The sequence below is a fragment of the Eubalaena glacialis genome, chromosome 2, assembly GCF_028564815.1.
Source record: "Eubalaena glacialis isolate mEubGla1 chromosome 2, mEubGla1.1.hap2.+ XY, whole genome shotgun sequence".
NCBI classification, from domain to species: Eukaryota; Metazoa; Chordata; class Mammalia; order Artiodactyla; family Balaenidae; genus Eubalaena; species Eubalaena glacialis.
Window position 1 is genome coordinate 117,460,605 of NC_083717.1, and position 17,091 is coordinate 117,477,695.

Consider the following 17,091-nt stretch of genomic DNA (forward strand, 5'->3'; position numbering starts at 1 on the left):
CCATCGCAACAAAAAGAATAAAATATCTAGGAATAAACCTACCTAAGGAGACAAAAGACCTGTATGCAGAAAATCATAGGACACTGATGAAAGAAATTAAAGATGATACAAATAGATGGAGAGACATACCATGTTCTTGGATTGGAAGAATCAACATTGTGAAAATGACTCTACTACCCAAAGCAATCTACAGATTCAATGCAATCCCTATCAAACTACCACTGGCATTTTTCACAGAACTAGAACAAAAAATTTCACAATTTGTATGGAAACACAAAAGACCCCGAATAGCCAAAACAATCTTGAGAACGAAAAATGGAGCTGGAGGAATCAGGCTCCCTGACTTCAGACTATAGTACAAAGCTACAGTAATCAAGACAGTTTGGTACTGGCACAAAAACAGAAATATAGATCAATGGAACAGGATAGAAAGCCCAGAGATAAGCCCACGCACATATGGTCACCTTATCTTTGATACAGGAGGCAAGCATATACAGTGGAGAAAAGACAGCCTCTTCAATAAGTGATGCTGGGAAAATTGGATAGGTACATGTAAAAGTATGAAATTAGAACACTCCCTGACACCATACACAAAAATAAACTCAAAATGGATTAAAGACCTAAGTGTAAGGCCAGACACTATCAAACTCTTAGAGGAAAACATAGGCAGAACACTCTATGACATAAATCACAGCAAGATCCTTTTTGACCCAGCTCCTAGAGAAATGGAAATAAAAACACAAGTAAACAAATGGGACCTAATGAAACTTAAAAGCTTTTGCACAGCAAAGGAAACCATAAACAAGACCAAAAGACAACCCTCAGAATGGGAGAAAATGTTTGCAAATGAAGCAACGGACAAAGGATTAATCTCCAAGATTTACAAGCAGCTCATGCAGCTCAATAAGAAAAAAACAAAGAACCCAATCCAAAAATGGGCAGAAGACCTAAATAGACATTTCTCCAAAGAAGATATACAGATTGCCAACAGACACATGAAAGAATGCTCAACATCATTAATCATTAGAGAAATGCAAATCAAAACTACAATGAGGTATCATCTCACACCTGTCAGAATGGCCATCATCAAAAAATCTAGAAACAATAAATGCTGGAGAGGGTGTGGAGAAAAGGGAACACTCTTGCACTGTTGGTGGGAATGTAAATTGATACAGCCACTATGGAGAACAGTATGGAGGTTCCTTAAAAAACTAAAAATAGAACTACCATACAACCCAGCAATCCCACTACTGGGCATATACCCTGAGAAAACCATAATTCAAAAAGAATCATGTACCAAAATGTTCATTGCAGCTCTATTTACAATAGCCAGGACCTGGAAGCAACCTAAGTGTCCATCATCAGATGAACGGATAAAGAAGATGTGGCACATATATACAATGGAATATTACTCAGCCACAAAAAGAAATGAAATGGAGGTATTTGTAATGAGGTGGATGGAGTTAGAGTCTGTCATACAGAGTGAAGTAAGTCAGAAAGAGAAAAAGAAATACAGTATGCTAACACATATATATGGAATCTAAGGAAAAAAAAAAAAAGGTCATGAAGAACCTAGTGGCAAGACAGGAATAAAGACACAGACCTACTAGAGAATGGACTTGAGGATATGGGGAGGGGGAGGGGTGAGATGTGACAGGGTGAGAGAGTGTCATGGACATATATACACTACCAAATGTAAAATAGATAGCTAGTGGGAAGCAGCCGCATAGCACAGGGAGATCAGCTCGGTGCTTTGTGACCACCTAGAGGGGTGGGATAGGGAGGGTGGGAGGGAGGGAGATGCAAGAGGGAAGAGATATGGGAACATATGTATATGTATAACTGATTCACTTTGTTATAAAGCAGAAACTAACACACCATTGTAAAGCAATTATACTTCAATAAAGATGTTTAAAAAAAAAAAAAGAATGTTAGCATGAATAAAATATGTGTAAATTATGGTCCATAACTCTTTAAGCAAAATATTCCCTCTTTCACATGAAACAGCCTATAAATACTTTTTTGCTAAATGTAAAATGTTGTAGAAATAGTCACTTAGACCCAAAATTAAGATTATCACATTGAATATGAAATTCTGAATGAAAAGCAATCTGTTATAATTTAAGAAATACTAAGGGCAGATTGCATGATAATCATAATAACCACGATTTCATGATTTTTAAACATCCCCTTTTCTTCCCTGGGCAGATCCTATATTTTACTTGCATATACCACCCACTCCTTAGAAAAAATAGAAGTTACAAATAGGTGCTTTTCTTTCAGAATGACTACAATGACAAGTATGGTATAAACAATGAGTAAATTATCTACAGCCTGAATCATAAACCATTATCACTCTTCACTTAAAGAAAGGCAGCTTTCAAATACTGAAATTTAAATATTGCATTCCATTTACAGGATCATTTGTATGGATTTATTTTGAAGTTATTTCAGTCAGCATATGAGCATCAAATTAAGAAAGACACCTTTTTAAACCTGTTTATTTATTTGCCAAAAAGAAACTACACTGAATATTTTCATTAAATTCATTAAAATAAACAGTATTACAGCAAAATTAAGTATTTAATTTTAAATATTTCATTTCATCTCTTTTTTTCTTAATAAAGAGATTGGTCATTAGAATTCATGTAGTAAGCAGAATACACGATCTAACTGGTTAGAAAGATTCCTTTCTCACAGCTAGAAGCATAGCTAATTTGTAACAGAGAAAATAGCTCATCATGGTCAAAATAATCTCTCTAACAGAAGAGAGGGATCAGAGAAACAATAAGACATCCAGTTCACACTTACTTGAATAAGCTTGATTCTGAGATGACATTGCTCTCCAGGGAAATAAATCATAATGAGAAGTAAATACTATCTAGCATCCTATAAGGTTAGTTTGAACAGACTCCCAGCATGTAAAAATTTGAAAATCGCTAAGTCACTAAGTATATCTTACCAGGTCAAGATGCAAGCCACTAGGGACTTCCCTGGTGGTCCAGTGGCTAAGGCTGTGTGCTCCCAATGCACAGGTCCAGGTTCGATCCCTGGTCAGGGAACTAGATCCCACATGCTGCAACTAAGAGTTCGCATGCCACAACTAAATTTCCTGCACGCCACAACTAAAGATCCTGCGTGCTGCAGCTAAGACCCGGCACAGCCAAATAAATAAATAAATATTTTTTAAAAAAAGGATGCAAGTCACTAAGAGTAGCGTTAGATGGTATAAACAAGCTACATCTACTGACATAAATGAGCAAAAATCTGAAGAATAGAAACAAGTTCTGAGAACCTCTGGTCCTCTTTGTAATATACACTATTCAATAACATATATTCAATCTGGCAAGTTTGAAACTACTACCTCTAAATCAACAAAATAGTTTGGAGTCTCCATTTCCACCAAAGGACACGCATGTTGAAAAGGCATACAGTTGAAAAGGCATCTTGTCAGTTACATATGCACACACAGAAGACAAAGAGTTTGAGAACAACAATGTGTTATGTCCACTACATCACAAGGTACACAGTTTTGGAAGATTATTTCCATGAGGAAGTTAAACTGTAACAGGAATAATAAGCAATTATGAAGGAAAATGATAAATGGTCTCCTTAAGTCAGTATTGTTTTTAAATTGGAAGTCTTGGCATATTAGTGTTTTGTTAAATCAATATAGAAGGCATTTTCAAATTAAATAAATAGTAGGATATATCAAAGACATTGCATGTAGTAAATATAAGATGTCATGAGTCTTATTTCTGGTGTGTGGGGAGAAGGGGTGGCAATATAAACTGTATTTCTTACTTGGATCCTATTCAAAACAGTTTGAAAGCCACTGCCTCAAGCACTGCCTTTACAAGACGGAACATGATTAACCAGAGCTTGAGATGAAGGGAACCCTGAAAGAATCACGTTCCTTCTCAGAGCCTGCAGCTCCAGAACCACAAAGGTGATTCTAAGCAGCTCACAATCACTCTGCATCATTGGAGAGGAGTAGGACGTATTCCAAAGACAGCTCTTGTCTACACACTGCTGGAGTAGAATGGTCTTTCGGAAGCAGGAACAAGGCTGTGAAGCTCTGAGAGAACAAGGTTAGACCAGAGTTATCTGTCTGGCTCCATGTGGAGATGAAGAGAAACTCTAGGCTAGGACATATGGCAACTATATAGTGGCCAATAACAAAAGCTTCAGTATTTCAGTAATCATTACAGGATGAGGAGCTACAAGAGAGGAAGCTGGGCTATCGTCACCATGACACAAAAGAACATCCTGTCCATATCTTTATCAAATGGCTGTGAACCTGACAAGTCTAGAATACAGACTAGAAAACTACTTTGTTTCAACTGTAAAGTTCAATCTGTTTAAAATGACCATTGTTTTCCCATAGACTCACCCCACTGCCCAGTTAACTTTACAATACTGACAAGATGTGGCCTATGATTCAGTCACTTTCTAGCATCACTGGTCACATATTAACACTGGCTGTGATGAAGGTCTCAGTGAGAAGCTATCTGTCCCTTTTTGAAAGCCAAAAGTGAGAAATCAAAAGGAAGTTCATGACAACTAAACTGTGTAATCAAGACATTACATCTTGTAGAATTAAGGCATCTAAGAAAGGGGAAATCTTTGTTCTAGAGGAATCAAATGGTCCTGTCTCCAAAATAACCTCAAAGACCCAAACTTGCTAAGGTACTATGAGAGATGATTTCTCTCTTCTAAAAAAAAAATCAATCATAAAGCAGACTAAATAAAATAATAAGTGTGCAAATCTGTTAAATGTGAATGGCCAACATACTTTTTATGGCTACACATAATCTTAAATATGTACCCTCACAGTGTCAGAAAAGGTTCTAAAAGTATTTGAAAGAGAAAGTAGTGAAGGCTCATTCAAAATGTTATTCGAATATTTTGATAATAATAAGTGATTTTCCTCTTGCAATGAAGATTTGGATCACAAGTCATTAAGACAGATCAACCAACCTAGATTCTACTTATCAAACATGTTTAAAATAAAAAATAAGCAACATTGAAATTTTGAAAAATAAATGGTAATTATTCAAAAAAAAAAAAAAAAAAAAATAAGCAACAGCAAAAAGAAGGACCCATAATGGTAAAAGACTGGTTTAAGAAAAGGAATTTTCCTTGCTAAAGAAATCCCTCTTTGTTCATTGCTGAGGCTCAATCTATTACTTAGCAGAAGTACCTAATAAAATTAAGATAACATGATTAAGATCTTCAGGAGCTAGATTTCAAGCAATTCTTCTAGGAACCCAAAGAATAGAAAAGAATTTGCGGGGGTGAGGGAGAGACAAAAATCACACAAAGTATCATCTATGCCCAGGTTGACTCTATTTTGTTTTTTTATATTGATCTATCTCAGAATAGCCCTGGACAGCCATTCTGAGCAATACAAATGTCAGCTGGCCCCCTTCCTGGCGGTCTCTCTGTTAAGTTGGCTCTCCCAGCAGCATACTAACATCCTCACCAAAGACGACGACTAACTGGTGAACAGTGAATATACTTAACTCTTGGCACCGTGAAATCAATATGCTATAGACACAACCTGAATATAATGTATTTACCAAGTATCCTGGTTACACGGTCTCTCAGAAAGGAAGTAACAAAGAACACGGGCTCTATTATCAGAAAGACGTGGTTTCAAACTCTGTTTCTACCACTTTCTGATTGTGTAACTCAGGAAGTTACCCACCTAAATCCTAAACCTCAGTTTTCTCAACTGTAAAGGGTAAATGAGAATACCTATGTCATACGGTTGAGTAAAAATCAATGAAATCATGTATGTAAAGCAGATAGCATGTATGTAAAGCAGATAGTATAGGTCTGAAATATTATTTACTTTGAAAGTAATCATACCCATGCCAAATCCAAGAAATAATTTCTGATTTTCAGGTTGTTCATCTATAAAATAGGAAACTGAAACAGATGTCACTTAAGCCCTTTTCAGAAGTGGTGTGATCCACCAAAGTGCTATGATTCCATGGTAATAATGTGCAGACATGATTCATGTATTCTGATGGCTGTATTTTCTCCTGTTTTGAACCACAAATGCACAAACTGAAAATTTTGAGACATTTACAATGAACTAATTTTTACTTCCTTAAATGTGTTTGAGTATTTTCCAAATTTTCTATAATGTACCATAAATGTTTAAGACTGTTTGAGAGATTATTATTCTACTTTTTTAAAAAGTTATTCTCACTGAGTCAACATATGGTCATACATTTAGTTTTGTAATACCACTGGCAAGAAATGGGTCTAAGAGTAACCATTTAATTTCCTGAAAACACAATCATAAAATGAACCATTGTCAAGATTAAAAAAAAAAATCAAAAACAAATTTAGGAATAGACGGGAACTTTCCTAAACTGATAAAAGTTATCAAAAATCTTCAACAAACATACATAACGGTGAAACTTTAGAATCATTTCTAATCAAGTAAAAAACAAAAAGGATGCCCTCCAACGCTGCCTCCATTTAACCTGTGGAAAAACTAGTGTGATAAGAAAAAGAAATCAATGATGTAAGAAGTGGAAAGGAAGAAACAAAACTCGTCTTGTACTCAGACAACCTGGCTACCTACGTGGAAAATGCAAAAGCATTTGCAGACAACTCGCAAGAATTAATGAGAGTTCTCTAAGGTTACTGAATCAAATCTGTTCCATTGATAACTAGAAAATATAATTGATAAAAAAATCCTATGTACCATAACAAAACTACCAGTTACCTAAGAATAAATACATTAAAATATGTCAAAGACTCTTGTGGGAAAATGTTACAATATTTTATTCAAGAATAGAAAAGAGCCGAATAAATGGAGTCTGTGCCATGATCATGGATGGGAAAACTCAATATCACAAAGAAGTCAGTTCACCCCAAATCATCTATAAATTCAATGCAAATCCAAACAAAATCCTTAAGTTTGGGGTTATTTTTTAGTTTGTGTGTGATTTAACTAACTACTCCTAAATTTCACATAGAAGGGCCAAGAATGGCCAAGACAATTTTAAAGCATAACAAAGTGGAGTCTTGTCTTCTCAGATATTGAGACTTACTATATAACTATAATAATTAAGACAGTGTGGGACATAGCACAGGGAGATCAGCTCGGTGCTTTGTGACCACCTAGACGGGTGGGATAGGGAGGGTGGGAGGGAGATGCAAGAGGGAGGAGATATGGGGATATATATATATGTATAGCTGATTCACCTTGTTATAAAGCAGAAACTAACACACCATTGTAAAGCAATTATACTCCAATAAAGATGTTAAAAACAAAAAAAAAGACAGTGTGGGAGTAGTACCATTAAAGATAAAGCAGTGCTTAAAAATTAAGACTCCAAAAATAGACCTTTAAAGCAATTATAAATCAGTGGGGAAAGAAAGGCTGATGCAATTAATGATGCTGGGACAACTGGTTAGCCGTATGGAAAAAAATAAAACAACATCCTGCTATGAATTGTGTCCCCCTAAAATTCATATGTTGAAATCCTAACCCCCGATGTGATGGTACTGGATATGGCCTTTGGAGGGTAATCAGGTTTACATGAGATCATGAGAATGGGGTCCCCTTGATGGGATTAGTGCCCTTATAAGAAGGGACACAAGAGAGCTTGTACACTTTCTACCCACCCCACCCCACCACTACCACGTGAGGACACAGAAAAGGTGGCTGTCTGCAACCCAAGGAAAGAGGTCTCACCAGGAACCTACTATGCTGGCACCTCGATCTTATATAATACTTCTAGTCTCCAGAACGGTGAGAAAGTAAATTTCTGCTGTGTAAGCCACCCAGTCTATGGTATTTTGTTAAGGCAGCCTAGATGATTAATACAAATGCTTAACACACACACACACACGCACACACACGCGCACATAACCACCTGAAAATTAAGGTACTAAACTTTGAAAATTAAGGAATTTAAAAGAAAGTAAATATATTCACGTAAGATTTTAAGAGAAAGGAAGGATTTCTTGAAGTAATAGACCTGAAAGAATACAGGGGAATGCTGGTAAATTTGGGTACTATAAAATTTAAAAGTTACACTCAACAAAGGACACCATAAACCAAAGTAAAAAACAGGCCTTTCTCTTCCCATCATGTGAGGACAACAATGAGAAGTCGGCAGCCTGCAACCTAGAAGACAGCTCTCATCAGAACCAACCATACGAGCACCTTGATCTTGGACTTCCCAGCTTCCACATCTGTGAGAAGTTTCTGTTGTTAAAAGCCACCTAGTTCATAGTGGTGCTTTGTTACAGCAGCCCAACCAGACTAAGGCAGATGAAGACAAATTTATTAATTTTTCTCTTTTATAATTTGTTCATTTGGAGTCCTTTCTAAAACACACTCACCCAACTCAGGATCTCAAAGATTTTCTTCTGTTTTGCCCAGAATTTTTTAAATTGTAGCTCTTACTTTCAGGTCTATGATCCATTTTGCTTTCATTTATTAAATTGTGCAAGGTAAAAAAAATTTTTTTTTTAGCAGGCCATTCCCTGGGAGATAATATCTTAACACATGCAGCTAATCAAAAATTAACATCTAGTTCTAGAGTATACAAAGAACTCCTACAAATCTAAATTACTTGCTGGACGTTTATATGGACCCTCTTAGCAGCACCTTATTAATCAAATTGAGAATGCACTAATTATATAATCAGAATAAATGATAAAGTTACTTTTTAAATGAACTCGAGATGTCTTACCACCAGCATCAAGAGTCCTGCCAAACCCCCAGTGTCAGACATGCCTGTTTCCTTTAACAGCACCGTCACTGTCCCAGCCACTAAAGCCTTGAAAACTCCCAGCAGTCTTTCACTCCTCCCTCTGAATTATCACTAAATCTGCAATGTGATCACCAGAATTTGGTTCAATTTTAATAATCAGTTATAATTCATGAATTGCCAGAGTATAAAACGGCACCATTTTAGGAGATATGATAAGCTAGAAATCAATATCAATTTTTTTTTTTATGGAGTAACATGTACAACTGAATAAAATATGCTAAAGACAGAGTTCTCTACAGCAGTAAACTCTAAAGGAACAGGGAGGGATGGATGGATGGAGGGAGGGAGGGAGGGAGGGAGAGATCACAGCCACCCTAAGAAGTTGCAAAATGCATTGGAAAGAATTTTAAACTAGGAATCAGGAGACCCAAATTCTAGTCTAAACCCCACCATAAATTAGCTGTGAATGAAGTGAGCGGCATAAAACCCCTAGTCTTCAGCTTTCTCATTCTTAAAAATAGGGTGAAATGATTGTTAAAAGTTCTAAAAGCTCTAAAAATTCTATGATTCTATAAACTCCTCTCCACAGATGGGGGAAATGTGGCACAGTGAGCTGAAAATAATACTTTGGACTGAACAAGTAATGTAAATCAGCATCTCAGTTTCCTTTTAACAATCTTGAAAAACTATTAAGGTATTTATTATCTCTTTTAATATGTAAAATTCAAAAGAGTATAAAATCAAGTAATACCAAATATTTCAAGAAAACAAACTTCCTTTTATTTTTCCTTTCATCAATCAATCTTTCACTTCCTGTGTTCTGAAGCACAAATACAATATTAGGAGTTACTGATTGGCAGGATATCTTGTCCCCATTGCTCTCTGTCCCCAAAGTAGACTTCAGTCATACCTATGAAACTGGGGAGGAGGATGCACACGTAAAATCTAGTTGAAATGTCTGTGTGATCCGTCAGATTCAATTTCATTTGGACCATACGACCTTCTTGTAACCTACAACAAACTGGCTCTAGCAATTCCTAGTCCATCTTTCTACAGTTTGTTCTACAGGATATTAGTTCTGCAAGATGCCCTAAGAAAAAAGAATGCCACAAAAGTTTCAGAAACGCTGCATGCTAAACCTCATTCTTGAGCAATTAAAAAAGAACGTGCAAGTATTAAAGGCTCTAAGAAGCCCTAGAGTAAAGATTTATATTGATCTGATTTATACTGTCTAATCCAGGGTTCCTCAACCCAACTACAAAAGTCTTTCTTCACAGAATATCTACTAACACCCTATAAAATCAGTGCTCCAAGGAAGCCACCTTAGAAGGTGCTTGCTTAAACATAATTTGCTCAAAATATGATGATATTTAATTCACACATTGCTAAACTGAAACATTTGTTTTCTGCTGCTAGCATTTTATATTGAAGAGTCATTTACTAATTCTAAATATGAAATTAGTTCCTCAACATCCAACTGTTCGAGGTTAAGCAAACAGTAAGACTTTCGCCCTGATACAGGCACCTGAAATGTACCAACCAAATAATACGGCCAAGTGTGATAGGAATCATCACCAGCTCTCTGGTCCAAGTACTCAAATTACTATTACCCCATCAGAATGTAACATACCCATTCTAGTCTGATAGTTTTAGAATTAGCTTTGGTAACTGCACAGTTTACATTTAAAAAACAAAACAGAGCTTTCAAGCAAAAGGTAATTAAAATACAGCCAAAGTAAGAATAATTTAAATCACCAGCAGAAAAAGGGAGATTTAAAAACTGAAAATGGACAAATCTTAAGATACACTGATACACTATAAAAAAGAAGAAAATCTATGTGTAATAAGACTTATAGATCAACACTCTTATAGTCAGCATTCATACTGAAAACATAAGTCATCACTTGAATTAAGACTGACTTAGATCCACACAAGATGGGCAATACTTGCAAAAAGTAGAACACTTTGTTAGCTATCTATACATTAAGTTTTTCAGCATTTGCTTTCTTGACAGTAAGTGTTCTTTCTTCCTTCAAGCCATGTCAAAGAAAAAGAAAATAAAGGCATAGCCTACCCTAAATCACAATCATCAAAAACACTTGGTCCTAGGGGATTAGCTAACAAAATGGTGTCTATCAAGTAGTCTTCAAAATCCACTCTACAAATTTAGTGACACAAATCATTATGGCATTTGAAGCCTTACTGTCAGATCTTGAAGAAAAATAAAAATAAAAATACTCAACCTGTCCTCATTAAATAAACTCACACTAACTATATCCAATTACAACTATTACTAAATATGGAAGAAAAAGCACTGAGTATTAGCTATCAATGTCAACTTCTACGATTGTGTCATTATGGGATCACTTTTTTTTTTTTTTTTTTTACATTAATGCATATTCTTCTTGCTGTCAATTCACATTTACCATCCTCCTTCAAGCTCCTATTCAAAAAGATCACTTTCAGGAAATCTTGTGTTACTGACATAATTAGGTTTCACTCTCCTACTAAATGCCTGTGGCACTAAGTGTTGAAAGATTAAGTTGTTCTTTGTGACATGCTGCTTTGGGAAAATTCTTTATCTTCATGTATGTGCATGAATTCTTCTCAACTAGATTATTCTGAGGAATTTTTTACAATTCAGGGCTTCTCAAATGTTTCTACCAAAGTACTCCTTTTGTCAGAGGATCTACTACAGAATCAAAATTTACTTGAAGTCTTCTGTTTTACCTTTAAAAGTCATTCAAAATGTAAGATTCAATACCACAGTACATTTGTTTTAACATAAAAATAAAAATGTGTTAATGTTGGTGAAGATGTGGAGAATTTGGAACACTTGTACACTACTGGAAGTTTGTAAAATGTTGTGACTGCTATGGAAAACAGTATAGAGGTTCCTTCAAAAAATATAAAATAGAACTACCACATGATCAGGACACTACATAATGATCAAGGAATCAATCCAAGAGGAAGATATAACAATTGTAAATATTTATGCACCCAACATAGGAGCACCTCAATAAGGCAAATGCTAACAGCCATAAAAGAGGAAATCAACAGTAACACAATAATAGTGGGAGACTTTAACACTCCACTTACACCAGTGGATAGATCATCCAGACAGAAAATTAATAATGAAACACAAGCCTTAAATGACATGTTAGACCAGATAGACTTAATTGATATTTATAGGACATTGCACCGGAAAGTAGCAGAATACACTTTCTTCTCAAGTGCACACGGAACATTCTCCAGTATAGATTACACCTTGAGTCACAAATCAAGTAAATTTAAGAAAACTGAAATCATATCAAGCATATTTTCCTACCACAACGCTATGAGATTAGAAATCAATTACAGGAAAAAAACTGTAAAACACACAAACACATGGAGGCTAAACAATATGCTACTAAATAACCAAGAGATCACTGAAGAAATCAAAGAGGAAATCAACAAATACATAGAAACAAATGGCAACAAAAATACAGCAACCCAAAACCAATGGGATGCAGCAAAAGCAGTTCTAAGAGGGAAGTTTATAGCAATACAATCCTACCTCAAGAAACAAGAAAAATCTCAAATAAACAACCTAACCTTACACCCAAAGGAATTAGAGAAAGAAGAACAAACAAAACCCAAAGTTAGTAGAAGGAAAGAAATCATAAGGATCAGAGCAGAAATAAATGAAATAGAAATGAAAAAAACAATAGCAAAGGTCAATAAAACTAAAAGCTGGTTCTCTGAGAAGATAAACAAAATTGATAAATTTTTAGCCAGACTCATCAAGAAAAAAAAGGGAGACAACTCAAATCAACAGAATTAGAAATGAAAAAGGAGAAGTTACAACTGATATCGCAGAAATACAAAGGATCATAAGAGACTACTACAAGCAACTATATGCCAATAAAATGGACAACCTGGAAGGTATAATCTTCCAAGACTGAACCAGGAAGAAACAGAAAATATGAACAGACTAATCACAAGTAATGAAATTGAAACTGATTAAAAATCTTTCAACAAACAAAAGTCCAGGACCAGATGGCTTCACAGTCGAATTCTATCAAATGTTTAGAGAAGCGCTAACACCCATCCTTCTCAAACTCTTCCAAAAAATTACAGAGGGAGGAATGTTCCCAAACTCATTCTATGAGGCCACCATAACCCTGATACCAAAACCAGACAAAGGTATCACAGAAAAAGAAAATTACAGGCCAACACTGATGAACATGGATGCTAAAATACTCAACAAAATACTAGCAAAACAAATCAAACAACACTTTAAAAAGATCATACACCATGATCAAGTGGGATTTAACCCAGGGATGCAAGGATTCTTCAATATACACAAATCAATCAACGTGATACACCATATTAACAAATTGAATAAAAACCATATGATCATCTCAGTAGATGCAGAAAAAGCTTTTGACAAAATTCAACACCCATTTATGATAAAAAGTCTCCAGAAAGTGGGCATAGAGGGAACCTACCTCAACATAATAAATGCCATATATGACAAACCCACAGCAAACATTATTCTCAGTTGTGAAAAACTGAAAGCATTTCCTCTAAAATCAGGAACAAGACATGTGTGCCCTTTCTCACCACTATTATTTAACACAGTTTTGGAGTCCTAGCTACGGCAATCAGAAAAGAAAAAGAAATAAAAGGAATCCAAATTGGCAAAGAAGAAGTAAAACTGTCACTGTTTGCAGATGACATGATATTATACATAGAAAATCCTAAAGATGCCACCAGAAAACTACTCGAGCTAATCAATGAATTTGGTAAAGTCACAGGATACAAAATTAATACACAGAAATCTCTTGCATTCCTATACACTAACAACAAAAGATCAGAAAGAGAAATTAAGGACACAATCCCATTTACCACTTCAACAAAAAGAATAAAATACCTAGGAATAAACCAAGCTAAGGAGGCAAAAGACCTGTACACAGAAAACTATAAGATACTGATGAAAGAAATCAAAGACAACACAAACAGATGGAGAGATATACCATGCTCTTGGACTGGATGAATCAGTGCTGTGAAAATGACTACTATACTACCCAAAGCAATCTACAGATTCAATGCAATCCTTATCAAATTACCAATGGCGTTTTTCACAGAACTATAACAAAAAATTTTACAATCTGTATGGAAACACAAAAAACCCCAAATAGCCAAAGCAATCTTGAGAAAGAAAAACAGAGCTGGAGGAATCAGGCTCCCTGACTTCAGACTATACTACAAAGCTACAGTAATCAAGACAGTATGGTACTGGCACAAAAACAGAAATATACATCAGTGGAACAGGATAGAAAACCCAGAGATAAACCCATAGATTATGGTCACCTAATCTATGACAAAGGAGGCCAGAATATACAATGGAGCAAAGATAGCCTCTTCAATAAGTGGTGCTGGGAAAACTAGACAGCTACATGTAAAAGAATGAAATTAGAACACTCCCTAACACCATACACAAAAATAAACTCAAAATGGATTAAAGACCTAAATGTAAGGCCAGAAACTATAAAACTCTTAGAGGAAAACATAGGCAGAACACTCTAAGACATAAATCACAGCAAGATCTTTTTTGACCCACCTCTTAGAGTAATGTAAATAAAAACAGAGATAAACAAATGGGACCTAATGAAACTTAAAAGCTTTTGCATAGCAAAGGAAACCATGAACAAGACGAAAAGACAACCCTCAGAATGGGAGAAAATATTTGCAAATGAAGCAAATGACAAAGGATTCATCTCCAAAATATACAAACAGCTCATGCAGCTTAATATCAAAAAAACAAAAAACCCAATCAAAAAATGGGCAGAAGACCTAAACAGACATTTCTCCAAAGAAGACATACAGATGACCAACAAACACATGAAAAGCTGCTCAACATCACTAATTATTAAAGAAATGCAAATCAAAACCACAATGAGGTATCACCTCACACCAGTCAAAATGTCCATCCATCAAAAAATTTACAAACAATAAATACTGGAGAGGGTGTGGAGAAAAGGGAACACTCGTGCATTGTTGGTGGGAATGTATATTGATACAGCCACAATGGAGAACAGTATGGAGGTTCCTTAAAAAACTAAAAATGGAACCACCATATGACCCAGCAATCCCAACTACTGGGCACATACCCAGAGAAAACCATAATTCAAAGAGACACATGCACCCTAATGTTCATTGCAGCACTATTTACAATAGTCAGGACATGGAAGCAACCTAAATGTCCATCAAAAGAGGAACGGATAAAGAAGGTGTGGTATATATATACAATGGAATATTACTCAGCCATAAAGAGGAACGAAATTGGGTCATTTGTAGAGATGTGGCTGGACCTAGAGACTGTCATACAGAGCAAAGTCAGTCAGAAAGAGAAAAACAAATATCATATATTAACGCATATACATGGGATCTAGAAAAAATTGGTATAGACGATCTTATTTACAAAGCAGAAAGAGAGACACAGACACAGAGAACAAACATATGCATACCAAGGGGGAGTAGGATGACCTGGGAGATTGGGACTGACATACATAGACTATTGATACTATGTATAAAATATATACCTAATGAGAACCTACTGTATAGCACAGGGAACTCTACTCAATGCTCTGTGGTGACCTAAATGAGAAAGAAATCCAAAAAAAGGGGATATATGTATACGTATCGCTGATTCGCTTTGCTGTACAGTATAAACTAACACAATATTGTAAAGAAACTATACTCCAATAAAAAAAAAAAAAAGAACTACCACATGATCCAGCAGTTCCACTTCTGGGTATATGCCCAAAAGAATTGAAAGCAGAGTCTAAAAGAAATATTTGCACACCTATGTTCATAGCAGCACTATTCACAATAGCCAAGAAGAAGCAACCCAGGTGTCTACTGACAGAAAAGTGGATACATGAATTGTGATATATACATAAAATGGAACATTATTCAGCCTTAAGAAAGGAAGGAAATCCTGTCACATGATAAACATGGATGAACCTGGAAAACACTATGCTAAATGAAATAAGCCAGTTGCAAAAAGACAAATACTGTGTGATTCCACATATATGAGGTATCTAAAATAGCCCAATTCATAGAAACAAAAAGTAGAATGGTGGTTATCAGGGGCTGGAAGAAAGGGGGAAAGGGGAGTTGTTATTTAATGGGTATAAAGTTGCAGATTTGCAAGATTAAAAAGTTCTGGAGATCTGTTTCACAGCCATATGAATATATTTATCACTACTGAGCTATATACACTTAAAGATGATTAAGGTGGTAAATTTTACATTATGTGTTTTTTTACCACCGTTTTAAAATTTTTTAATCACTTTATTTCTCCCAAATCGTCAAGTAAAATTGATGTTACCATATTTACTCCATATACACAGGCACCTACTGAATAAAGCAGCCTCAGCTGCCATGCAGCTCTGAAAGCAGCTCACAGAACAAAACCTACTTCTCCCAGATCCCCTCCTCAACTCACCAGATATCAACCAAGCAGTGAGACTGTGGTAACTGAAAGAGAATATAAAGATTAAGTAGGCCATGATCCCTGCCCCTGAGCAGATCAGAGAAACCAGTTGCACCGAGCTCAGTGCTGGGAACCTATTATCCGTGCAATCAATCAACCAGTTCTACAGTTCTCCTCAATTAGCTGCTAAATTACAGGAGAAAAGTGGGATTTCTCAGGACTGAAGTTTCTCTGGGCAAAGTTCCCCTATAGTAAAGCACAAAGAACAATACCCACGTGTGGGACAGAAGTCAGTATAAATTTTAAAACATTCAACTAACCAAAAGTTCCTTTGCTAAAAGAAAAACTTGAAGTAAAAATGATAGAAATGCCCTTCCACTAAAGCAGACATGTATAGAGAATCCTTAAGGCACTTAATAGCCTAGCAGTGCAGGGGCGGACTTTCCATAGCAACAAGAGCCAGCAAGCGCTGTCCAACAGAATAAAAATATGCAACCCAATAAAACAGAAAATTTATGGCTGTGATAACTATAAAGGAATGTGTTAGTACAAATTCCAACATTTTATCCATCAGACCAGCTAAATTCAGTACTAGGCAATGTCTCATCATGACAGCACCCAGAGTTGTCCCGTGAACAGTAATAATCCATGTTACTTTCTGGTGGGTCTTTTTGTGTACGGCAGTATCAATTTTGTCATAAATCCTACTATTTCGTCTCTGGGTACAACCACAAGAGACACTTAGTCTCTAAGACCAAGCTTCCTTTCCTTAATAATGGTATATCGGCAGGTTGCATTACCACAGCAACAGCTTTACTTCCAGTGGAATCTGATAACATGAGCATTATGGGAAGAGTGGCT

The 17,091-nt window shown here is 35.8% G+C and overlaps 1 protein-coding gene across 1 annotated transcript in view; it reads right to left on the reverse strand.

The window, feature by feature from the left end:
• Positions 1–17,091, reverse strand: part of AVEN (apoptosis and caspase activation inhibitor) — a 204,988-nt gene that overhangs the window by 87,172 nt on the left and 100,725 nt on the right. The window lies entirely within an intron of this gene.